The sequence below is a fragment of the Heliangelus exortis genome, chromosome 3, assembly GCF_036169615.1.
Source record: "Heliangelus exortis chromosome 3, bHelExo1.hap1, whole genome shotgun sequence".
Taxonomy (NCBI): domain Eukaryota; kingdom Metazoa; phylum Chordata; class Aves; order Apodiformes; family Trochilidae; genus Heliangelus; species Heliangelus exortis.
Window position 1 is genome coordinate 67,354,306 of NC_092424.1, and position 25,450 is coordinate 67,379,755.

Consider the following 25,450-nt stretch of genomic DNA (forward strand, 5'->3'; position numbering starts at 1 on the left):
TGTTCTTTGCACTGAGCATGCAGATTTTAGAGCTTCTGAGAGACCTGTTAATACTGGCAACTGAGCTTCTTTGAGCAAGGGATTTGACCTGCTCAATTCTGGGTGGTACATTTGAGGAGTTGTACAACATTGTTTCTGGTAACCTGTTTGAATAAAAACTACTTCTGTGCCAGATCTGGTGGTGCTTATATGAGTTAATATACAGGGGTATTAGTTTTAGATCAAAACTTGGATTACACAAGAGTGTAGGCACAGACTAAAAGCTATACATGCACAGCCAAGGGACAATTTTTTTGTATCTGTCCACAGAACAGTGAAAATATTTTCCAGTATAGACCACAGGGAAGACCAGGCAGCAATATGGGTGGGTAAAGGAAAATGGAATGTGTCAGTACGGGGATTAGCAATCAGGGGGTAAAGTGAGATTCAATCTTGCTGCACGTAAAGGATTTTTCTCTGTTCCAGGAGGAACTGTGGAGCTGAATCTCTTGAGTTGCCTGCAAACTGAATTTACAGTAGGCAAAATTAGTTCTGGGTCTTTATGAAATATTTTAAAGCTTTGTATAAAGCTTTATGTGTGAATGTCAAATCATCAAGGGATTTAAATAGAAAAAGATATATGAAAAGTAACAGGAAGGGAGATAGCATACCATACATATTACTTGATGAAAAAGTACAGATGTATTAGGTACATTCCTGCAGGGAGCTGTGAAAACAACAAAACTCTTGAGTTAAAATACTACCTAACATGCTTTAATAAAAAGCCAGGTGGACCATTTGGATGCTTTCTTCCATCATTACTCTGATTAAGGTTATCTGTTCTTTCTGGCAAACAAATAAATAGATAACTAAAACATTTTCTCCTGCCTGAAATGTAAAATATATGCTTTTCCAGCAGATGAAAAACATCTCTTCCAGGGATGGACCAAGGTCAAAAAGTTGGGAGACTTTTTTTAGTTTATAAATGCAAGTGAAATTTGGGAGTGTTACATGTCTTGATTAAAAAAAAAAACAACAAATCATGTGTATAAATATGTCTCTTGAGTGATAACTGATACCAAACACTGTGAATTACTTGAGGAGATGAATGAAATCACTTGCTTTCTTCTCCTTTTTTCTCCTTTTTTTCTGAAGAAACTGTGATTTTCTTAAACATGCTGTCCATATTTATCTGGCAGGCTCTTATGCCTTCCTAATAATCTTTGAATCCATTAACCAACCTTGACAGAACATAGAAGTCACAGTAGTAGCTATAAAGAGAAAATTAATACTTTGATTAAGTTTTTGTTACAGTTATTATTTTGGAAAATATAGTGGCTATTTTCATAATTAAAATATTTTCTTCTGGAAAGGGTTGTGTGACTGGATTAAAATGGAAACATTAGAAGTCATAGTTATAATGAAAATATCAATCTTTAATTGAATTGTGTTGTCTACTTCATTATCTGCTTTAGACTTATATTTAGAGTGCTGCATTTAAAAAAAAAACAAACCAACAAACAGACAACCAAAAAGTTAAAATGTTTTTTTTTTTAAAATCTCTATATACATGGAAGTGAACACAGAAAGCATAGTGCAGGCTGCATTTTCTGTAGTTTCTCTGTGAAATTTTTACATCTAAAGTATGGCTAGATGTCCCGGGTCTCTTGTAGCATTTCCTCTGGGTCAGTTTATGCTTGTCTCCAACAGACTGCAAAATTGTGCTGTGTACTCCACCTTGTAGGTGCAAGCTGTCATAGCCACAAATAATGAGAAGAAAAATATTTCAGATTTGTAAGACTGTACTGGAGCCTGTGTTAAAGAACAGCCTTTATGAAAGGCTTCCACATATCTTCTGTGTAAGTAATACTGAAGCATTATCAACTGAATACTGTATTTCTGATAGATCAGAGCATATTTTCAATTTCTTTTCATGTGAACTATGAAACACAGCTAACATAATAATTATCAGTGAATAGAGCTAACATTTTCTTCCTAGTAGATAGCACGATGTGTGTGAGATGGTGATTGAAAATTGAAAAAATTTTTTCAGGCAGCTAGATATTGGCATATTTTAAAATTAATTATTACATTGTAATGTTACCCCAAAGAATACTGGTGGTTCATATGTTGGTCGTCATTTCAAGAAAGGAGGTCACAATTGTCATGATTCTGTTTGTTTCAGAAGCTAGATCTCAGGCTTCAATTTTCCATGGAAGAAAAAATACATAAAGATTGTAGATTGTCTAATACTGGTGGTTTTCTTGCAGGCCACAAATTACAGAGAGCTCTGATTAATCTACTTTGCCAATTCTTATGCCCCTATGGTTCTTCTAATCCCTTAAATATAGCATCATATGGGTGGAAATCCTGAGTGTTGTCACTACATGCTTTACACAAGAAAAGCAAATTTATAACTTCAGGATGGCTTGATAACATAGCAACAATGAAGGGTGAAGGAAAAGGAGTTTTTTCTCACTATAGGTTTGTATTTGTGCTGCCCATGACAATGGAGCACATTAGCAGCACAGTTAACAAGAACAGCTTCATTTCTGCTTTCACAGGGGTTTTTACAGATGCCTTCAGAGCAACCTTTTCAGATATACTTTCAGATAACCTTCACTCTTTTGAAATGCTCTTCCTTGAAAGTAAATATTCAGACAATTTTCTTTCTCAGAAAGCCCACACTGAGGGAAATGACTTCATTCAATGTCATGAGGCATTAAAAACCAGGAGTTTGCTTCATGCTAAGAGATAGGATTTTGTTCTGAGGGATGAAGTCAGAAAAATGCTTCAATGCAAGTATGTGTGGAGATAAGTGTTGAGGGAAGGGACTCAGCTTCCACTACCCATGCCAGGTACCTTTTTACTTTGTAGGTCCCACATTAAAATACAGCATTAAAGGAATAAAAATAAAAATCAAAAACCAAACCAAACAAAACCAATAAATATTTTAATATTTAAATATTCATAAAAAAACCTGCTATTGAAAGTTGGCAAGGTTTAATTGTGGAGTAAAATTGGGTAAGAGGTTTCAGGTGAAAATTTTGAGATTAACATTTAGGGTAACAGCAAATAACTTGAAAAAATGACATAAGGTTTTTTGAGTCAGAAAAGATATTTAAAATTCCCTTCAAGACTTTTTAAACAGAATATTTCTGTTGCCTGTATGATTACTTCCTATTTTTCTAATCTTAATACTGGAAAGTCTGTTCATGGTTTGGAGGTTTGGGGTGGTCTGCATATTTGGATTTCTCCCCTGGATATCTTTGATTTGCACACCTAAAATTACTTTCATTTTCAAAAAGCAAGTAATCATTCCCACTTCAACAGATTTGATAAATTAAACAGATTTAGAGTACAGATGTGTTTTACACATAAAAGAAATTATTCTTTAATGTTCTCTCAAATGTAATCAGGGAGAGATGACAATGAGACAATGCTGCCTCATTGCCTACCCTTGTGTGGCTGCAAGTCACCTTGTGCAAGTTTAATAAATACTGCATGAAATAACTCCTAGACATATACTACAGTCTTTAAATGACAATTGATGATTAATTTTCATTTTATGAGCATCCTCACACTCAATTCAGATCCTATAATTTGCCTCTGTGCATAACTTACTTCTTAAATACTCTTTTGGCTACTCTCCTTACTGCCTTCTAAACTTCTGCCCCTTTCTGAGCTCTCTCCATCACAAATTCCATGTGGTTTTTTTTTCAGTTTATTTTTTTTAAAGGCACAATCCAATACTGCTTCTGTTCTTCTCTGAAACCCCAAAATCCTCTTGAAAAAGCCACCAGACAGAAAACTCAAGCTGTCTCCTGCAAAACCTGAAAAATTTGAAGGCTCAAGCAGCATGCTTTAGTACTAAGAAACCTCAGGAAATTTTTACTAAGGTCAGCAATATCTACCTTACCTTTCAATCTTTCCCTTCTAGTGCAGCAGAGGATGTGAGGCGAGAGAAGGGCCGTGCACAGGTGGTGAAAATGTGCATCTGTTGGAAGAAAGACCAAATAACAACCCATTCATTTCATTGCCTGACTAATGCCAGGATTACACTCAAAACCATTTCAAGCTTATGATGCTGAATTATTTTTATTCATACCAAGTTCAAAGGGAGCTAATGATTCTCAGCCCTTTCCACAAGAGAGCATTAACAAATAAGTTGGCCAGGCAGAGATAGGACCTACATGAGAAATCCCTCTAGATATGGTATCTAGACAGGGAGAAGAGAGGTTTGCCGCAGGATTTGTGTCTCTGGAATACATCTGTCTTGGAAAGCTGAAAACTCCTTTATAAGCAGAGGTGTTGGCATTAGGCTGTCCATGGGGCTTTGAGTAGATTTCCCTTCTCTGGCAGCTGTGCTTAGCTGCTGAGGGATGCCCTCAGGTCCCCTGGATCCCACTGCACACCTCTCCGGCTCCCAGTCCCTGAAACTGAAGAAAGGACAAAATCAATACCACCTCTTCTCCCCACCATCTTTGTAGGCCACTTGCTGCAAAAATCCACATGACCAGGCATGAGGAGAGGCATAGATCTGGCAGAAAAAAGGCCAGGTCACTGGACTGAGGCTAGGAAGTGTGTTTCCTCAATAGATATCTCTGGTCTGTGCTAGAGCTCCACAATCCCATCCTCTTCTGCATCATTGAGTGCAGACTGCTGCAATGAGGCTCCTGGGTGACACTTGGGATGAAGGCAATGCTCTGCAGGAATAGGTGCCACCAGGAGACACAAGGCTTTGGTCTCAGGTGTCAGAAACAGGTCTGGTGGACGCATATCTGTCATTTTGTATATGCACACAAAAAGGCCTTAGATAATGCATCCTCTCTCCGATCTAATTTGCTGGATTAATGACTTCGGTAAATTCAGACTATTTTCCCTTATATCTAGCAGGAATAGATAAGCAGGAAATGTAAGCTATATTTTTTCTGGCAAACAGTAAATCACTTTATTTTGGTGGAAAAAAAAGAAAAATTTAGGTTTACATGTTCTCCAGTAGCTGAAAGTTTGAAAAATGTTTAGTAGTTTAAATCTCCAAATGGTCTCTCTTATCACTTAGCTCTAAAAGGCAATTCAAAACAGAAAGTTTCATACATTATTTAAAGCCTTGCAGATTTGTTATTTCCTAAAGGCCATTCTAATTTCATGATGCTCCTCTGTTAGAATTTTCTCAGCATAGCTGTCCTGAAGATTTAGCTTAAAAATAGCAAATATATCATACAAATAGTAAAAATGTCAAAAATTAATATAGGAAATTCAGATTCTTAAAAGTTCAAAGCAATTGTAAGACTGATGCAGTAAAGCAGAGATAGATTTTAATTTCCAGAGACTTCAAAATTATTTTTTTCCTGGTTTGGATTACTGACATTATTCTTAAGGGAGTGCCTCGTCAGTCAAGTGTTAATTTTTAAATCTGTCTTTGATATACTGGTAAGATCATGTCTCTTTAAATGTTCACACAACATCTTTTTGTATGAATTCTAATAAGCAACATCCTAGTTATATGCCAGACTTTTATGAGCACAATTGCTTTGCCTTTAATAAAGCATCTTGGACCTCCCAGAAGGATGCTGCAGAGGGAATCCCCATCACCCTGCAGCACTGCAGCCCTCTGCACACCATAGAATCACAGAATCATTAAGGTTGGAAAAGACCTCAAAGATCATCAAGTGCAATCACCATCAGTCCAACCCTGTCCACTGGGCAGGAGTGCTCCCATGCTTCTCTGCTGTGCTGAGCTCTGCAGACAGGCCCTGACCATGCTAAATGAAACCTTGCATGAAGCAATGCATATAACCACAGTTACAGGTTGCTCTGCCCAGTGTAATTTCTCGTGTAATATTGTGGGCCAGTGAATTGCATGTGGTTTTTTTTCATGGAAAATCTCAGGCTGTAATCTTTATAGGATCTAGGCTTGCCTTGTGTGACAGAAAAGACTACTATCCCTCCTTTATAAGCAGGGCATCATATACTACATATACATATACTACAAGTAACAATGGCATAATAACAGAGCCAGGAAAGGAAGCTAGTAATTTTGTTGTCTAATTAAATTTTTAATTACATTAGAAAGAAAATTGGAAAAAATAAACCACAAACTTCATGCAAAGCAAGTGAAGGGCAATACCCCTTAAGCCACTGCTGGCCAAAAGTGTCAACATCTTTGAACACAAGAGGTGCAGTCAGTGATGCTGTGGTCCTCTTTGACACCAGGGAAGAGCAACCTGTCATGAAGTTCCTGTAGGCATCAGGAGCAGTCAGTGATTTAAAAGGGAGCTTCCCATCATGAGTTCCTGCACCTGCTTCTTATGCAGGGCTCTTCATTCCTTCCAAGTCTTCATTTTGGTCTATATATAGAAGAAATGCAGATGTCTGTTGTGAGGGGGTGGGAGATGCTGAGGACTAGCTGTTTCCAAAGCTAGAGAAGCTGAGGCTCCTGCAATAACATGCTTGACTCATCCTGTATTTGGCACTCAATCAGCGTCTTAGAGCGAAGGAGGGATTGCATACCGCAAGGTCATGTGCAACCAGTGACAGCAAGCCCAGCTTATTTTAGTCACTTAAGTAAAATCATTATGGGAAGAAGGCTGCAGAGGACTGAAGGGATTCTAAGCACACTTCCATTACCAAATTAATACAACAGGGAGAAGTTGTAAGCTGAGACACATTCCTCAACAATATGCAGGAATACTACTCTGAAGATGACTTCAGGCCGTGGCTTGCCTGAATAAAACAAGCTGCTTTGTGGATGGCCTCCAGACCTCCATCACACATCTCCATGTTGGTTGTGGTGACAGTGATGAGCATACCAGAGGGTTCACTACTTTTTCTCAGCGTACTCACCCTTCTCACCCTTGACTTGGTGGGGAAGTTATGGTAGGCATGGATAGGAGAAGCCTTATGTCTTCCTCATGGACTCCCTTTTCAGCAGTTTCCAGGAAGGGTATAAAATTACCTTCAAAGATAGATTAGTGTAAGTTTTCTTCCTTCCTCACTCAAATGAAGCTGAAGTTTTATTTGGCTTGCACAATGGAAAACTTTTTTAAAGGGTGATCACTATTTGGCAACTTTCCCATGCTAACCCCCAAGCTGATGTAGAAGCACACAGCAGAATCTCAGCTCTCTGGTCAGCTTAGTTTTATGTGAAGCAAATTGAGTTCAACAGAACTGCTTCACCAGTCTACAGACAGAATCTGGCCATTAATACTATATTTAAAGTTTTCTGGAAATTTTTTACCTGAAAATATTTTCAATAAAAAGCAGAAATGTTATTAATGAAGATGTTTGTGATTATAAAATACATTATGATTTGCCTCTTGAAGTGATTATTTATTTGGTTTTGCTGGTATCTGTCCAGCTAGCTAGAGAAAATTGCATCTTGCAGATTTTCTTTCTGTTTGTTTGGGTTTTTTTTTTTCACTTTTCTGTAGCAAAATGTTGAGGAGGAAAATGGCAACCATGCAAAACAAAGCAGCATTTTTAAAAGTACTGTTTGTTTAGAAAAATGCTCGTTTCTCACAGCTTGAAATTTTAAGAGCTCTAATTCTTATGTATACCCGAAAAGAAAAGAAGAATTGTTCCACTAACTTGTCCCCTTAAGCAGAAAAGCTTGCCCATATGTCTTGCTTGCTCGTGGCTCTTAGCCATTTTTCATCATAGTTTGCCCATTTACATCCTCTCTCCACCCCCCCTGTAGCCCTGTGCCATTTACAGAACACTTGCAGGTGCTGTTTATCACTGGCATTCCCCAGGCTGCTCCCACATCAGGGCAATGGCTTAATGCAGCTTGCTGGCAGGGCTCCACCTGCAGCTTTAGCCAAGATTTCCCCCTTCTCCCCATCGGTGTATGAATGACTGCAAATAAATTCAGCAGAAATTTGCATTCAGGCTTACAGGGATTGAGCACAGAGTTTTGATGGACTACCCAAGCTTATCACAAGTTTTCACTTTTCTCTCGGTCACAGGTAGACAGGTTGCCACGTTTTCAGCTTGCTATATTTAAGAAAAGAGCTGCATGCAGTTAATGAAAGTCATGGGAGCAGTTCAACTGTGTTGTTAGGTTCAGAGCATGAAAGATCATATATCACTGTAACCTACCTAACCTTCCCTGTACTAAATGACAAACTGCTGGAAATAGCCTTTGGGTCAGGTCTCACATTCACTAAAATACTTGTCCTTCAGCTGAGGACTCTGTTGAACTCACCTGTCATTCAGCATCTTAAATCACACAGACTTGCATAAATGCTAAATACTAGTTAAGATTTTTTAAAATTAGTAAGAATAAGTCTGTGAAACAAGTCGAATCAAGGCTTACTTACATTTAGAATTTACCTTCTTAGGTGACCTTAGGAAGATATGTGACTGCAATTTTCTAATAGTTTATTAGGCTGCTAATTTTATTTCATGCTGCAATTCAGATCACCCTCAGAATCCATTCAGACTACATGGATTTCCAGTTGAACACTTAAAGAAGCTGAAGGTGGTAACATGAGAAGCTTTTCATTTTTTTCCTTATTTTAATTACTGGATCTCAATGAGCAGTTCTTAAAAGGTTTTATTTCAAATTTTTAGTTCAGGGCATCATTTGCTGGGGAAAAAAGTTGTTATTTGAAATATTTCAAGGACCAATATAAAGGTGCACTTTCTGAGCAGTGTTTCTGTCCTGAGGAGCAAATATGCCAGGAGGAGACAGCTAAATGGTCAGCAGACACTGAAAAGGGGAAGACGAGAGACAATTTATACATCGGATCAGTAAATCCCTTACAAATAGCATGGTAGAAGTGTTGGGGTTTTTTATGTGGCAGAAAGCAGGAAAGCATCAGATATGCTCAGGGAGGTCAGACAGTGAATATAGAGCTTGTAGGTTATGGAGAAGCTGACAAATCAGCAGCTTTGATGCAAATTGAATTGCACTGGGATTTTTAGAACTGAATAACATGACTGTGAAGGGAACCTGGTATAAATAATGAAAAATAGAAGACATGGTACTGAGTCATATATTTTGAGATAAGATATGAGTTGCTGGCAGGAAGATGTGGGACCTATTCTGAGCACAACTGCAGAGGAGGGGAAAGAGTGTTACAGCGCAGGAGACCAGGAGGAGTTGCATATACATGACAGGCACTTTTTTTCTGCATTTAAAGATATGATGTTGGGACAGCAAACATATTTGAAACTAACAAAATAAACAAGCTTGTGCCAGCCTCTCCTCATCCTTAGAAAATGGACACAATTGAAGGTACCACTCTATCTCCATCTACCATCTGTCATATTCCCTCCTGAACCTGGGCTGCTCATGGTGTGTAATTGCTGCTGACCTCGGAGTCGAATTCAGCAGCTCCCAATGCTTCAACCTGCAACAGGGCAGGTTTAGACTGGACATCAGCTTTCACAGAAAGAGTGGTCAGACATTGGAATAGGCTGCCCAGGGAGGTGGTTGAGTCACTGCTCCTGGATGTGTTTAAAGGCTGTTTAGATGTGGTGTTGGGGGATATGGTTTATGAGAGAACTATGAGAGTAGGGATGATGGTTGGACTTGATGATCCTAAGGGTCTTTTCCAACATGAGAGATTCTATGAGTCTATGATGCAGAGGTGTAATCGCCTCTGTCAGTTGAACTATGGCATGTGCTTTGCTTCTGTACTCAGCAGTTGTGGGGTAATCCCTAGGAAAATATTACCAGGAATTCAGAGGAAGACCAAAGCTGCTTTGAATTACACCCCAGCTATGATTAACACAGGAATGTAGTGCCAACTGAGCTCTATAAGCTGCAGGGCAACATTGTGCAAGGCAAAAGAGAGCCCAGGCTGATTTTTTCCCTCTATTGTTTAAGAAGTCACAATATATCTGCAGATTTTTTCAAGTGACATTTGAAAGGAATTCAGGCAGAATTGTGAATCTTAGGTGTTTGATATGTCTTCTGATTAGTCTTTGTTATAATTACCTGTATTACAGAATAATTATCTCTATACAATTCCTTGTATTAGCATTATAACCTAATCACATCTATATAGCTTTCTGCATGACTTTTTTAATTGGTTTTGTAATAGCTCCAGTATAAAAGTAGTAACCTGAAGTGATTAGTCATTCATTATTTTCCCTTTCCCTGAGTCAAAAGAAAAGAGATGAGCTAATCAGATCCATACCACTACTCAGTCTTTTCTAGGAGTAGCTAGAATTAACACAAGTTACTTTTAAAGGGTAGAAAATCGCTTCTATTCTTTAAATAAATAAATGCACAAAATTCAATGTGGGGCTTCTACAATAGCTTCATTGAAAGTATTACGAGTTTATTTACACAGGAAAGAGATTTCATGTAATTTTATGTCAGTTGAAGCCTTATTTAACAAAAAGGAGAAAGAAATTACTTATGTCCAGCACCATCATATTGACAGGAAGTGTTTTTCACCAGTTTAATAAATATTAAAGGTCAAATACAGTACTAACCAAACAGCATAAATGAAAATAATACATGTAGTACTTATAACATGCAGTTAACTACCTTGGTTTATATTCTAGAGTGAGATTTGCCCCCACCCTGAAGGTAAGGTCAGGTTGGATGAGGTCTTGTGCAGCCTGGTCTAGTGGGAGTAATCCCTGCCCATGCAGAGGTTTTGGACCTTCATGATCTCTAAGATCCCTTCCAACCCTAACAATTCTATGAGTTTATGATTATGTGATAAACTGGCACCCGCTTATAAAATTATAAGCTCAACAACTAGCTCCATGTCTTTAGCCAGAAAAATGATACTATATGTAATATGTAGAGTTTCATATTCTTAATTTTATATACACCCTTTTACATTTGTATAATATGTAAGTATATTCAGTCTACAAATAGTATCAGTACAGTGTACACACTTATGATAATATTTCATTATCTGGCTAATTTATGTATATTGTGAAAATACAGTTTTATGTTAAGTTTTATTTAAAGGTGACCATTATTGGAGCTTAATATTATTAAAGATGTCACTATTTCACTTACTGCTACTCTATCTCCACTAAAACAAGTACACAAGTGCACTCAGTACAACAGATCATTTTATTTTAATCATCGTATGTAGCTACAGAAAGTCTAACTCGAATAGTTTGGATCTAATTAGTTGAGATAGAAAAAAGAAATACTTTAGAATACAATGCTGAGGCATAAGTACTCTTAATCAGTTCCCCAGCCAGTTGATAATCATTAGATGAAGGGGAGACTGAACTTGGATGTCCTGAGTCCTAATGCGGTATCTTAAATTTAATGACTATCCTTCTCTGCTAATGTCCATCCTGTTCTGTTATGCCCCTTTTTATCTTATTTTACACAGTGATGTACTTCCCTTTCCAGCCAGAGGATATATTGGTCAAAGATAATACTGGTGCCAGAGGATAAAACTTCCATTAACAAACTGATGATGTCAGATGTTGTTACGAATTTATTTTTTTAAAACTGGAGATCTGTCAACAGAAAACTAACAGGGAACTTAAATTTCCCTAAAAGATAAAACAGCCAGATTGAAGTTACAGAGAGGCTAAAGAGCTGTGGATTAGTGTCTTCATGTCCCCAGTGCTCTGCATTTCTCTTTGCATCCCTCCCAGTGGTCTGCTCTGTCATCTGCCCTGACCTTTTGGTCTCTGGTTTGTGCATTGGAGCAGTACCTTTGGGTGCCAGGACCAAGAAAGAGGCTTTGCAGTGCTCTCTTTCACCCAGAAGTGCACCACCACAAGCCTTTCACAGTCATGCCCTGCTGAATAGCTGCCTTATGACATTAATTTTACTTGGACTCAGCATGGTCAGCCAGAATATAGAGGTAGGTACAGAAAATCAAGATATTGCAAAAAAATGTTGGAAAAAAATTGGTTTTCTGTCAGGCTTGAGCTCTAGCTTTTGGACAGCAGTTCTATAATGTTTGCAAGCTATTCCCCAGGGCCACTAAGGCTGGTTAATTGGCTGCCAATACATTGAGTGGATTCCTTAAATTCTCTTTCTCTTCTTTAATCACATGGAGCTAGGAAGTGAGGCTTTATAAAATAAGTAAGTCACTGAATATTATCATATGCACAGTGAAAAGATGAAGGTGGAATAAAGAGAGAAAAAAACAGTCCTTACTGGGAGCAGCAAAAAAATTTTATGCTTGTAAGGGCAGCAGATATTATTTAAATGGAGCTGTACCTTCATGAGTATCTTGAGTATCTTTTTTTTTTTTTTTTTTTTGTAGAATTTATGAAAGAACTTATATCCAACTATGTTTTACCCAAATGCCATTAATCTGTGACATCCTAATAGTCACAATGCTAATAGATCAGAACAAGATTTCCACATCCATTTATTAAAACACCTTTTTATCTCCCTTGTCTGCACAACTTTTGTCAATTCAACTAGGAACATTTGGCATTTTTAAAGATCGAGCCTACAGCATGCAAATTTTTCACTGTGATTTAGTTGTCCAATTAGTGTAAGCACATGTCTTGTCAGGAAGTACAGGGGAAAAAAACTACAAGGAGGCAGAAGAAGAGAAAAAGGTGAGCAGTAAGTGTGAACCTGAAGACTGATAGGAAAAAACAGAATGCCTCTCTTGTCATTATGTTAGCAGAAGCCAAAATTCTGCTACATTATTTTCCAGTAAGATCTATTTTGAAAAAGATGTACTCTTTGAAATGACATGAGAGATGAAGAGGAAAATAGCTCAGGTTCAAATCTTTGAGCAGGAATTCAGCAGAGCTATTCACTTAAAACTAAATGTAGGAGGCCTTTTCTTATGTTCCTAAGCACTGCTACCTGCTAAAAATATTATTAAATAACCCAGTTAAATGATACCTTTACAACAGCTCTTACTATGAAGCAGGAATGAGGTGTCTCCAGAATTCAACAGAAATAGATTTTATTTTCCAAGCAAATATTTTTATATGTATGCAAATATTTCTTTCCATGTGCATGTGTATATGTGAACATATATGAACTCCTTCATGATCTACCTACTCTTCATAGAGGAAAAACTCTGGGTATCTGACCCATTACAAATTCGTACCCTTGCCCTCCCACCACACACTAGTTTATTTAAACATTTTTCCTGGTAAACTGTCTCCTGAATATCAAAAGCTGTGGACAACATCTGCATTGGCACACATAAGCCTGCCTGTTCCAATTGCCTGTAAGGATTTTCAAAAGGTTTTTGTATATTTATGCTTATCCAAAAAATATAAATACCTGATGCCCTTACACCAAGAAACCGTATATGTAAAAATTAGTGGCAGGCAACACAGCTCAAATCTTTCACTACATCAATGCCAAAAAGTTATAAAATTAGTATTGTGGTACTTGATGATTATGGTGTAACTTCGTCAGGCAAGAAAAGAATGGAGAGGTGGATATAAGTTCCATTTCTTTCTCTTTCTTCCACCTTCTCCAGTCCCTAGATAACCTCATCTCAGTAAAAGTGAGAAATAAATGAGAAATTTTTAGCTCATTGGGAGATCTTTAGCACAACTCTATTGTGGGAACTTTTATCTTCAGCATATGAGCTTTAGTGGTGCAGTACAGTCATTTTCCTTCCTACCCCTCTCAAAGGATCTTCACACTCCCAGTATTCCTGCTAAAATACCAGCTCTGCAGGGGAGACAAAAGAAATTTTCTGGCTGGGAAGAACTGATTTGCAGCACCAGAGCCTTGCAAGGTAGCCTTGCAAGGAATGAAGCCAAAAGCATACAGCACCAGGCTGTTTGGAGAAGAAAAGCCTGAGGCACACCAGTACCACTGGCTGCACCCACACCAGTAAGACTGTGCCAGGTTACAGGCTCAAACCCTACCCTGTGTTGTTGGCTAATGGGTAGTGCACCCTAAGTCGATGCTTCAGCACCATTAGAGAGGCTGTAAGAAAAATAGATGAAGTCACCTTTATTTAAAAAGTATTTAGCTGCCTGGGTGCAAAGTGTTTCTAAGGCCAGAGAGCAAGCTATATATACATACTGCTTTACTTACTAGTACAAATGTAGTGATGGACTAGTCACAATAGTGATGACACTTCGTGGCATTAATGTCTTTTGGCACAGCTTTGCAGTGCCACCACACTGTGAAATACCTGCCTTCGACATGGAGGAACTGGGAATCCAGTCACGTGTGTGGTTATGGACAAGCTGCGGATACGCTGGGAGAAATGGTCATTCTAGGACAAGTAAGGATGCACATTTTATAGTGGAAAATCCATTTCCCTAATCTTGTATCTCTAAAGGACTATTTAAAATGGCTTTAGCAGTATAAAGATTCAATATTGTGTTCACTTATAACTGTTTGGCAGGACAAGTGTTCTAATCTCTTACTCATAAGAAGCATGAGGGAACTAAAGCCTGGAATTAGTGCCTGGACTCTGAAGAGTTGCCACTGCAAATTTGTCACTACTCTACAGAGACGTGTTCATCAGCAACAAATTTTTAATTGTTCCAAGCCAGTCCAGTATTTATTTAATTGTATGCTTTAAAAACTCCTTTTCTGTTTAAAAGTAGGTTAAAAATATTACCATAATATTTTCCTGTTATAGATGTATACATTGCTGGGTAGCCATGTCCATTATCCTAATATTGCTTTGTAAGTTTTACTTGAGATAAAAGGACTTAGGTATCTCAGCAGACACAGGATATGCAACATCCATTTGTACCTTTGCATCTACTTATTTATGTATGTCCCTACCTATAACACTCATACAGCCCTGCTTTCCATCTTGCATCTAGACCAGGTTTATAAATACAAGTAGTCAGGTACTTGCTTGGCTTTTCAAATGCAGATAACTCCTCTCTGCCTTCTCAGTGCATAAAGCAGCAACCTTTTCCAGCAGAAGACCATGATGCTCACAGGGGGAAGAGGGTGATGCTGCTGCCTGCAGCTGGGCTCCTGCAAGCTTGCATCTCTGGGCAGAAAAGGACAGCAACTTTTCTCATCTTCCAGGATGCTGTGTGTCAAACACAGTTTGTTGGTAACTGAGGCCAACCCTGACACATAGGGCCAAAGCAGGGAAGGGGCTGTAGCACAGTGCTGCAAAAGGGTGATGTTCCAGCCTGATTGGAGAGGAACAAATAGCAGACAGCAGTGACAGAAACCAAACACTGAACCCAGTACAAGTGAAAAATATACAAAATTGCCTAAGTCTGTGCCTAAGTGCCTGTGGCGTCACACAAAATACTCCTGTTTCTAACACTAATATAACATACTGTACCCATCTCTTAAACTTCAAAAAAGTGAGATTTGTTTAATAAGAAAAAGTAAAAATTAGATGATCCTCAAATACTTCTTTCTTGGTTGCTTTTGGATTCTGTGGTCTCAGGATCAGAGTTGTCACAATTCTGAACTTCAGGCAATGCCAAACCAGAGAGCAAGTCATGGGCAGGGTTTTGTCCTGGGTTCTCTGATGTTCCTGCTAAGGCCAGAACAGTTCAGCTCTGTGGAGGTTTCAGTTCAATCCAAATTCAATCAGATTGGTGGGGACCGGCTGATTTTTTTCAGTTGCATTTTACCATTAATGAATGCAAAATCTGCTCTGATTAATAACCAGTGTGTTGCAAGCCCCAACTGACTCGGGAATAAATGATTAGCCACTGGAGTTTGCTGTCAAAAGAAATGATTGAGGACATGAACTGAATAGTATTAAGTCCATTTGACAACAGAATTTTAAAGCATGTAAGCAGAACAGTATCATATACTGAGCAGAGCCCACTGACTTGAGAGGGTTAGGAACTAACTTCTTCATTAAGCAGGTTCTTCTACAAGTGTACACTTTTCTTATATTTCACTATATGGTTTCTTAGTCATTTTGTACTGTTCCATTTTAGGGAGAGGCAGAAGTATAAATGAAAAAACCAGCAGACTTTGGACTCCATTAGAAACTTCTGGGACTAGTTTGCTCAGATTTCCTCAGAATTGTGGGAAATCATTATGCTGAAAATAGGGATTTGACCCTGCATGCCTAGAGGAAGCAGATTGAGCATTGCACCAGCCATTGGCCCTGTGAAGAGGCAATGGCATCAGGGCACAGGAGGTGGCAGACGTGGTTTTATCAGGCAGTTTGGACACTGTTTGGGGTGCTGGCAGCTGCTTGGGCTGACTTCCAACCTGCCCACAGCACAACTCTACTCTGAACACAGAAAGGGAATCACTACCTAGACAAGCTGTCAGTCTGACTTAGTCTGGTAGCATCCCTTTTCCTAATGGGAATGTCTAGGATTCTTAATATAATCAATCTTCAGAAAACTAATTCATGTATAGTTTTGTTGCTTAAAAATTTTTAAACCTTGGTACATATAACCAGGTGTAAAAAATAACCCTAATTACTAAGAAAACCAACCAATGTAAATTTTTTTGTGTGTTACATCAGCCTATAATCTTCCATTTCAGGAAATGTGATGTGAAAGAGCCACCCAATCTAGAGTGGAGTACTCTACTAGAAATTGGCCTAAGTACAACATTGGGTTGGTCAGCTGCAAGTATTGTGCCAAACACATTGTGTCAAATGTTTTAAACCAAATGGCAACTCATTTCAAGAGTTGTGCTACTCACAGAAATCATCTGCCTCTGAGAGTCATCATATGGCATTAAAAAAATATACTTGAATCCTGGAAGTAAATCCTGGAATTTCAACCTCAAGAGAGTTTTTTTTCTTTTACAGATTGTGTGCCAGCCCTTTTCTGAATTATTATCACAGATGGTGAAAAATTCCCATGGCCTATCCTCATGTTCTTTTTCATTCCAAATGGAGTTCTTTGTGAAATACCAGCATGACTGCATATGGTTGAACTCTGACTGTCCACTTAAACGTATGCTGCACTTCAGTCGTGTGGTCTCTGAGAAAGAGTGTTAGGCTCTGTTTCAGGGGGTTTAAAACGATTTCTTTTCACCCCAAGGCCACTGAAACCGTGCCTAGTATTATCTCTGCTAGACTACACTGCTAAAGTAGAACAGCCAGAGCTGAAACACACTTAGTCAGGCTGGGCTTAATCCAATAGAGCTGCACACTTCAAAAAGACAATTCCAGTCTGTCCTTGTTCTCTATACCCAGCTCCATGGACCAGTCACTTCCCTCAGCTCTCCTCAGACATCCTTCAGCTGCAGTTAGTGGGATCTGCTCACTGAGCCAGTGGAAAATGATGTGTGGCTGACTCTGCCATCTCTTGGCCATTGGTCTGATGGGTGGGTGACCTCAGACAAGATACTTCAACACCCTCTCCCTCCCATTTATGCCTCTATCAAAAGGGAAAATTATAGTGATTAGGTCCCTGGAATTAGTTCCTCACCTGGTGAAAGATCTTCAGTTGTAGTCTCTTTCTCAGTAATTAGAGTGAGCCTATTTAACTCACAGGAATGCCAAAACCCCTTCTACTCCATTTTGCTCCCTCTATACTGCTTTTGTCCCTCTGCATCACTCTTGTGAGATGCCACCTGGAGTACTGTGTCAAGTTCTGGAGTCCCCAGCAAAGAAGGACAAGGAGCAATTGAAGAGTGTCCAGAGGAAAGCCACAAAAATGATCAGAGGGCTGAAGCACCTCACCTATGAAAACAGGCTGAGAGAATTGGGGTTGTTCAGCCTGGAAAAGAAAAGGCTCTAGGGGACCTTATAGTGGCCTCTCAGTACCTGAAGAAGCTACAGGAAAGAGGGGGAGGGACTTTTTACAAGGGCACGTAGCGACAGAACAAGGGGGAACAGTTTTAAGCTGAAACAGGGTAGATTTATGTTAGATATTAGGAAGGAAATTCTTTCCTGTGAGGGTGGTAAGACATTGACACAGGTTGCCCAGAGAAATGGTGGATGCCCCATCCCTGAAAGTGTTCAAGGCCAAGTTGGATGGGGCTTGGAGCAAACTGATCTAGTGGAAAGTGTCCCTGCCAAGGGCAGGGAGTTTGAAACTAGATGATCTTTAAGGTCTCTTCCAACCCAAAACATTCTATAATTCTATTATTCTAAATTTAAAATTACTCAGGTAATCTTGCAAACAGCTATATAATACCCATTTTTACTTAGTATAATAGGTATCTATAAGGAATTTTGAAAGTATATGGTATCAGACATCTATAAAAGAAATCACAGGAGCTGCAAGTGTTCTTACAGTCGATGTGAAATTTTATATCTGCTCTAAAATTTGGGATGAAAATACTGCTCGTGTTTTGCAACTAAAGGGTGGGTGAATTTCAAAAGGGAAGAGGAGGGAGAGGAGTGCAACTTTTTTGGTGTGCCTGCTGTTTGTCACCTGATAGGGGCAAAGCTGACTGCACAGCAATCCTGCCCTCATCCCTCACCATCTCACTGCCACATAGAGATGGCCCCTATGGCTGTGCACTGTCTGCACTTGTAACCCATGGGTGATAGCCCAGCACCCTGCACAGGAGCAGTTTATCTTGACTCCTGTTGGTGGAGCAGTATAAAACAGCTGGAGTGTGCTTGTGGACTTGGAATTTAATGGGCTTTCTGGTGAGTAGTGGTACAAACCTTAAATATCTGGTACGGGTACATGGTGTACAAGCTGTATTGAAATGGATCTGTTCCATGGGAAATACGATTTTATGCTTCCTAATTAAGCAATTAATTTGAGTTTTGCCTACTGTTTTGCAAATGTCAGGGGAAAAAGTCGAGAACAAGTGCATGCTGTATTTGCATCATGAGTTGAGAGCTAAGGAATTCTGCAAAACTAATAGAATGCCAAGTTGATTTCCAGATTAATGTTTGGATGCATTGACTAGACAGTTGGATTTACTTTTTTCTTCACTGATTTGATATAACCTGGTTTGAATCTTCCCAACAGAGTAAGAATACAGATTTAAAGAAACTCCTCTTTGACTCTAAGAGTGTCCTTGAAAGACCTTCTGTTATGTCTGTGTTCTTTTCCACTGGGAAGCACATGTTGTCCTGTAACTCTAAACTCATAAGAGACAAATGTCAAGAAAACTTGGATGGTTAAAAAAAAAATTGATTTGCACGGTCTGAGACTGACAGCTGTTTCATACATTCTGGATCAGCCTATGGAAATTTTGAAAGATTAATAACCATTCAGATCTGTCTTAGGTAAAATACACTGAGTGTGTTCCATCCAAATAATACTAATTATATCCACAGGAAACAGATTCTTGAGTAAAACTTCATTCATTCAAAAAAAAAGAAAGCAACACTTTTGCTTAAAAAAAGGGATAGAACACTTGCATAGTATGAACATGTACTCATTTACCATGCAAGATTTTATTATTTCATGTATCTGTGTATGTAGACAAATAGAGATCTAATGCCAAAAAGGCCACAGAGGGACACTCATCGTCATGGCCAGTGTTACATCAGTTCTGCAACACTGAGGAATCCACTTTATTTATGGAGAATCCCCAGGAAAGCAATGAAGGCAGTCAACAAGCTGCTTTACATGAGTGGGAAGACTCTGATCATGCATATCTAAAACTTGCCACTGAAAAAGATGTGATTGCCCATTTAATGGTGTGTTGGACTTCACACAGAATCTGCTTCTAGCAAAGAGCATTTCTAAGGTATTGCATTCTATCAGTGTATCCTCTAGGCTCTTGTTTTCAATGTTGCATGCACTTCAGTGAGAAAGCTTCTGTGGAAGTTCCATGAGCTAAAAATTCTCTGAGGTGAGGTACTGAGACTCTAGGAAGCAAAACTGCTAATGTACCTCTTGTCATCTGTAATCCTGCTTGTCTATGTTCAAAAATTAATGCATGAAAAAGGTGTGGTTTCAGAAGGCCAACTGTATGCAAATAGCTATTTAAATGGTACTAATAGTCATCCTAGGAAAATTGACATTTGTTATGGGTATGGGTAGTATTATTAGCACGACATATGCCTGGCATTTGTGTAATGGTCATTAGCAGATCTGAGCCAGAAAGTGCCTGCTTCATGGGTCAGTTCTCTGCTGAAATCTGTAGAGAACTGAACTGAAACTAGTTACTGAACCCAGTGCAGTCTGGAGAAAGTGCCTGGTCCCTACACCTCCCATGTAAACCTAGGATTTAAGGAAAAAATGCAGTTGTCTGAGGAGGTTTATTAGACAAAAACAACTGAAGTAATGCCAGTGCCTTCATCATGCAAATAAAACCATGTAATAACAGCACACCTGCAGTGTGATAAAGTGCCCAGTGTTTATGTGGCAGCAGCTCCACAGGCTGTGTACTGTGTGTTGTGAAACTAAATCTTTCTTCCTCCTATTGACTTCTTGCCCTCTGGTACATTGAGTTGGCTGCTTGAGATGCTTTCACTAAGTACAAAGTCAATTGACTGTAAGTGGTGATGAAGAAAATGTTGTGTGATTAATATTACAGTTCAAGCTCTTCTGATCAGTCACAGAAAGAGCAGTCAAATAAACTCAACTTCATTTCAAAGAATCACACACTTTTAATGGCAGAGAGTCTTCCTGGAGCCCAAAGGGAAAAACAAACCACTTGAGGCAAATCTCTCTTCTTTTACATAGAACAAACTAGTATAGCAGTGTTAAAAGCTGCCTATTGATTTATGCCCAGACTGAAAGCCATGCAGTGATGTAAATGAAAATGTGTCAAGAGTCCATATTGATTTTTTTTTTCTTTTTCTTCTTCTCTTTTTTTAAAGCAAGGCCACCTCCCATGGGAAATACTGTTAGCTATACTGCTAGGCTTGTCAGTGAGTGAAGTAAGACCTTTTTTTCCACAAGACTACATGTGTCCAAACATCAAATTTCCTTCTTTTACTGGGGTAATATGGGCAGCATGCTGAGAACAGCTATATTGACAAAGTTTCTCTCTTTTTTTGAGAAAATTGTTAGGTGAGGAAGAAATGGCAAAGAGGAGAAATCAAAAGTTAGAGAATATGAATGTTCTTGGCTGAGCTTGCAGTCTAGTACTTGCAGAGTGAACCAAATTTTTTTTTAAATCTTTACTTGCAGTACATTTGTGTGACAATATAAATTATATTTAGCAAGAGACAAGGACAAGGAAAGGGTAGAAAGGGAGTCCTGCTGTCCCTAGAGAGGTGTGCACTTAGCAAGAGCTGGAAATATTTTCTCTTTAGAAAGATAGAGGCTGCAGCAAGAAGACCTACAAGGGTCTGTCTTTTGAGTGAAAAAAATTAATAACCCCTGAAGTCTAAACTATATATATTATTTGTTGAGACTGCATCATCTTCAGCTAGGGATATGCAAAGCAGTTTAAAAAAATACAGCGAGGAGGGATCTGTTTTTTTTCCTCTGAGGAATCAGATGCAAACTGCCATAACTGTTTATCTCAAAAACAATGTTATAGTTTTTCCTATTGGATGACAAACTGCAACCTGTCTCGTTTAGCCAAAATTTCTATCATGCTAACTCTTAGAAAGTAATATTCTCCCAGGTCTTTGACAAAGACTTCTTCTCTGTAGCCAAAATAAGCTCATATCAATCTGTACCATCACATTTGGCAACTAATTGTCTATACCTCAGTTAAAGGTGACAACAGTATGTGGCAGACAGCCCATTGCCGCTCAGATCTTCTAAGAATGAACAAAGACCCACAAAGGAGGGTTGTATTTAGTGTGGAGGCAGACTCATAAAAGATGGCTTTGTCTTTACTGTCACTTAAGGCTTTGGATACTTCCACAGCTCCTAGCTTTGACTCCTGGACAGGTTGAAACACTGCTCCATCTATGCTGGTGGCTTCTTTCTCTCCATTCATTCATCCCTTCTGGCCTCTCTCCATGAAAGGAAAACAATTCTCTTGACTCTATATTTGGCCCCAGTTAATCCTCACCTCAACTGTAGGTTTCCCATTGTGACAAAAGAGCAATTTCAAACTCAAGATAAATTAACAGAAATATTAAATTCTAAATTGTGCAGGGAAGCAGACTAAGTATCGCAACAGCAAAATGTCAGTCTTCCAGCTACTGGCAGGAGAAGGTGTCCCATACTAGGAAAAAGCTGTGGTATATCAAAAGTCCAACCCTAAAACACATCAAGTGTGTGGAAATACTCCTATCGATTTCATGTTGATGAGGTTCAGGCTCCAGCTGATTAAAATAAAAGTTCATTTTTAAGACTCCAGAAAATTCAATTTTGCCTTCTATTAAAGTCTGCAACTGAGTTATAAATGGATGGCTGGCTATTCAGGCTGAGGAACTGAAAGTAGTGGAGTAAAAGATGTACATGTGGGCCCCTTTTATTTTTCATCATCTTAGACAGCTTTTGAACCTTTAATTTCCTTTTTCTTTTTTATTAAATTTTGTTGATAAACAAAACAAGAACTGTACCTTTTTTTCTTTTTTTTCTTTTCTTTTTTCCCTTTTTTTTTTTTTTTTTAAGAGAAGAAAGAGGATAATAAAGTCTTCTGTGGAAAGTAGGTACAATTTGTCACAAATCAGGCAAGTAAGGCCATACTCAGGCTGTTCATGCATTCTGCCAGGTTTGTGAGGCAAGTTACTTTCAATTTTGTGTTATAACCTTTCAGACTTACTAGGCAGAGGGGGAGAGGTTTAAAATTATTCCACTGCTAAGTTGTGTATGTAATGTGCAGAGATATTTCCTCAGTGAAATTCTAAAATAAAAGAAATTAATAAGAAATACGAAAAGCAAAACATTTATGAATTGGATGCGTTTTAAAAATCTGTTTTTAAAATGTGTGAATTGGAACAATCTAACATGAACTACTTTCCAAATATTTTAATCATCTCCTAGTAATGTTCTTTTCATAAATTACTTTATTTTGTCAATACCATGATTTCCAGTGTTGTCTCACACTTTTCTGGGAATAGCAACTGAAAATAATATGAATAATTTCAGCCAGCTTTGTAAACACCTATTGGTGTCTGGGATCTTACCTGACATCCCGTATTTTCTCTTTAAGCTTACCTAAAAAGTTCTAGTATCTGTTCCATCTCATGGGAAGAGAAGCTAATCCAGTACAATGTAAAAGAAACACAGTTGTAGCTGAGGCCTGAGCTTTCTGAGCTGTTATTTGACTTTTAGGGATAACCAGTGAGGCAGTGATCCAACCAGGTGATGATCCAGCTGATACTTAGAAGCTTCCCCAGTGCAGATACAATCTGCAGCAAATAAGGGGAGATCTCTTTTCTTGGAAGACCTCCTGCTGCACCTACAAGTCACCTGGAAGGTGGGTGCTCAGGCACTTAACCAGCCAGGGCACAAAGGGAAGGATTTACTTAAGTGCTTCATTCAGAGCAGTCATTGATTTAAATAACAAGTAGTCTTTGAAGCAAAGAGCAGAAGCCAGGCCTCTTTCTCAGCTGAGTGCTTTAGTTGTTGCCCTATGGTCATGCTCTGTTTTGCTCTCTAGCCTAAGGAATCTTTGGGGGAAATGTTCTGTTGGAGGTCAGGAAGGCTCAACGGAGAGATCAGGAGAGGCTGGATAGATGGACAGAGGCCAGTTGTGAGAATCCTCAAGGCCGAGTCCCGAACCTGCGTCACAACAACCTCATGGAACGCTGCAGGTTTGGGGAAGTAAGACTGGAAATTTGACCGATGGCAAAGGACTTGGGGGTATCAGTAGACATCCAGGTGAATATGAGCCAGCAGTGTGCCCAGGTGGCTGAGAAGGCCAACAGCATCCTGGCTTGTGTCAGGAATAATGTGGCCACCACAATTAGGGAATTGATTGTGCCCCTGTACTCTGCACTGGTGAGGCTGCATCAAGAGTACTGTGTTCAGTTTTGGGTCCATCACTACAAGAAGGACATTGGGGTGCTGGGGTGAGTACAAAGAAGGGCTCAATGTCTGGAGCACAAGTCCTAGGAGGACCAGCTGGGGCAAGTGAATTTGTTTAGTATGGAGAAAAGGAGGCTGAAGGGAGACATTATTGCTCTTTTCAACTACTTTTAAAAGAGGCTGTAGAGAGAGGGGTGTCAGCCTCTTTTACCAAAAAACAAGTGATAGGACAAGAGGAAATGGCCTTGGATGGAAAAATTTCTTTCCCTAAAGGGTTGTCAGTCAACAATAAGTGATTAAGTCACCATCCTTGGAGGTATTTAAAAGACATATGTATGTAGTGCTTACTGGCATGGTTTAGCAATGGACTTGGCAGTGCTAGGTTAGCAGTTGAACTCAATGATCTTAAAGATATTTTCCAACCTATATGATTCTATTATCCTATGATTCTAAATTATTTAATGTAAAACACAACAGCTTCCTGAGGAGCAGCACAGAGTACTCTGTCCACTCTGTCTCTGGGTGTTGGCATATGCATGTGCATACATAAAGACATTAGTTCACAGATGGAGAGGCTGTAGTTCTCTTGGGAGATGAGCTATGTGAGTTTGAATCCTCCTAGGCTGGAGGGCAGGGGAGGATTAATTTTGTTTTGTTCACACTCTTATACTGGAATAGGGTTTTACTGGGGGGCTTGAAGAATAGTAGAGTGACCTTGAGAATGCTGTATGCCTGGTAGTATTTGGTTGAATACTAAACTGTTAAAGGGGAGAGAAGATGAGAAGCAGGGAAAAAGAGGCAAATCAATTTATCTCAAAGCTGTATTGGTTAAATTAATCATTTAAATGATTCTATATGGGTGCTTTATAAAGATGCACCCTTTTATGTTTGTCACTTTTCTGTTTTTAAAGATTGAATGTTTTCAAGTCAGTATAATTGTGCGTCCAATTTCTCAGCACAGGACACAGAGGGTAGACATGATAATAGCTTATCTGGTTTTATTTTTAAAGGATTCTTTTAGAAATGTTTTCAAGATGAAAAAAAATCAAAAAAGATAAAAAAATAATGCAATAGCATTTCTATTAAACAACTGTCCAAGACATCATCTTTCTCTGATAAATGTTCATGAAAAACAACATAAACAATTGCTTTATTTAAGGTTTTCTTTGCTTATTCAGGTTTTACATTCAGGAGTGAATTCAGAGTGTAAAAGAAGAGGCTGTGCCTGAGTTTCAGAAAATGACATGATGTGTGACTCACATTTTGGAGAAAAGTGAAGGAATAAAAGAAAACATTACTCACTTTTCTCTAACACAAATCTTCAACTTTTTTAAGACTTGTCTTATTTCAAGCACATGCTTCTGTCCAGCACAGGTCCTTAGTCTCTCACCTCTGGGAAAGGGAAGAGTCCAATTGCTTTGGGGTGTTACTGAGAAGTGAGGGGGAAAGCAGAGGTTTGTGCTTTTCTTAGAAGAAAAGGAGACAGACATGGGGAAGGAAATATTGTGTGAATAGAGAAAAAGTGAATGCATTCAAAAGCCTTTCAGAAATCAAGACCACCTTCCTTTTTCCTGTACCCAACCCATGAAATTATTCTGGTTTTGATCCCATCTCCCTCTCCCCCTTTGTTCAGTGACACACAAGAATGTGACCCATACTCTGGAAAATATAAATTCCAATTTTTTTACTGCCTAACTCAGATCAGGACAAAGAACTGTTTGAGAAGTGATGGCTATGAAATGTTTTTTTAATGTGAGTTCAGTAATTTTGGTGAATGTTTTTGCCAAAAGAATTAAACTTGCCTGATTACTTAAAAACAGAAACAAACACAAATAAA

General features: G+C 38.8%; 1 protein-coding gene across 7 annotated transcripts in view; it reads left to right on the forward strand.

Moving 5' to 3' along the window:
• Window positions 1–25,450, forward strand: part of HS3ST5 (heparan sulfate-glucosamine 3-sulfotransferase 5) — a 197,224-nt gene that overhangs the window by 143,080 nt on the left and 28,694 nt on the right. For 3 of the 7 annotated variants that reach the window (XM_071741121.1, XM_071741122.1, XM_071741120.1), the window contains exon 1: window positions 18,223–18,419. The exons of 2 other annotated variants lie outside the window; for them this stretch is intronic. The gene's annotated coding sequence lies outside the window, so the exon portion shown is untranslated. Of the gene's footprint in view, window positions 1–18,220; window positions 18,420–19,209; window positions 19,478–25,450 lie in introns of those variants that run through there. 2 more of the 7 variants (XM_071741125.1, XM_071741126.1) reach the window with 2 other exon arrangements.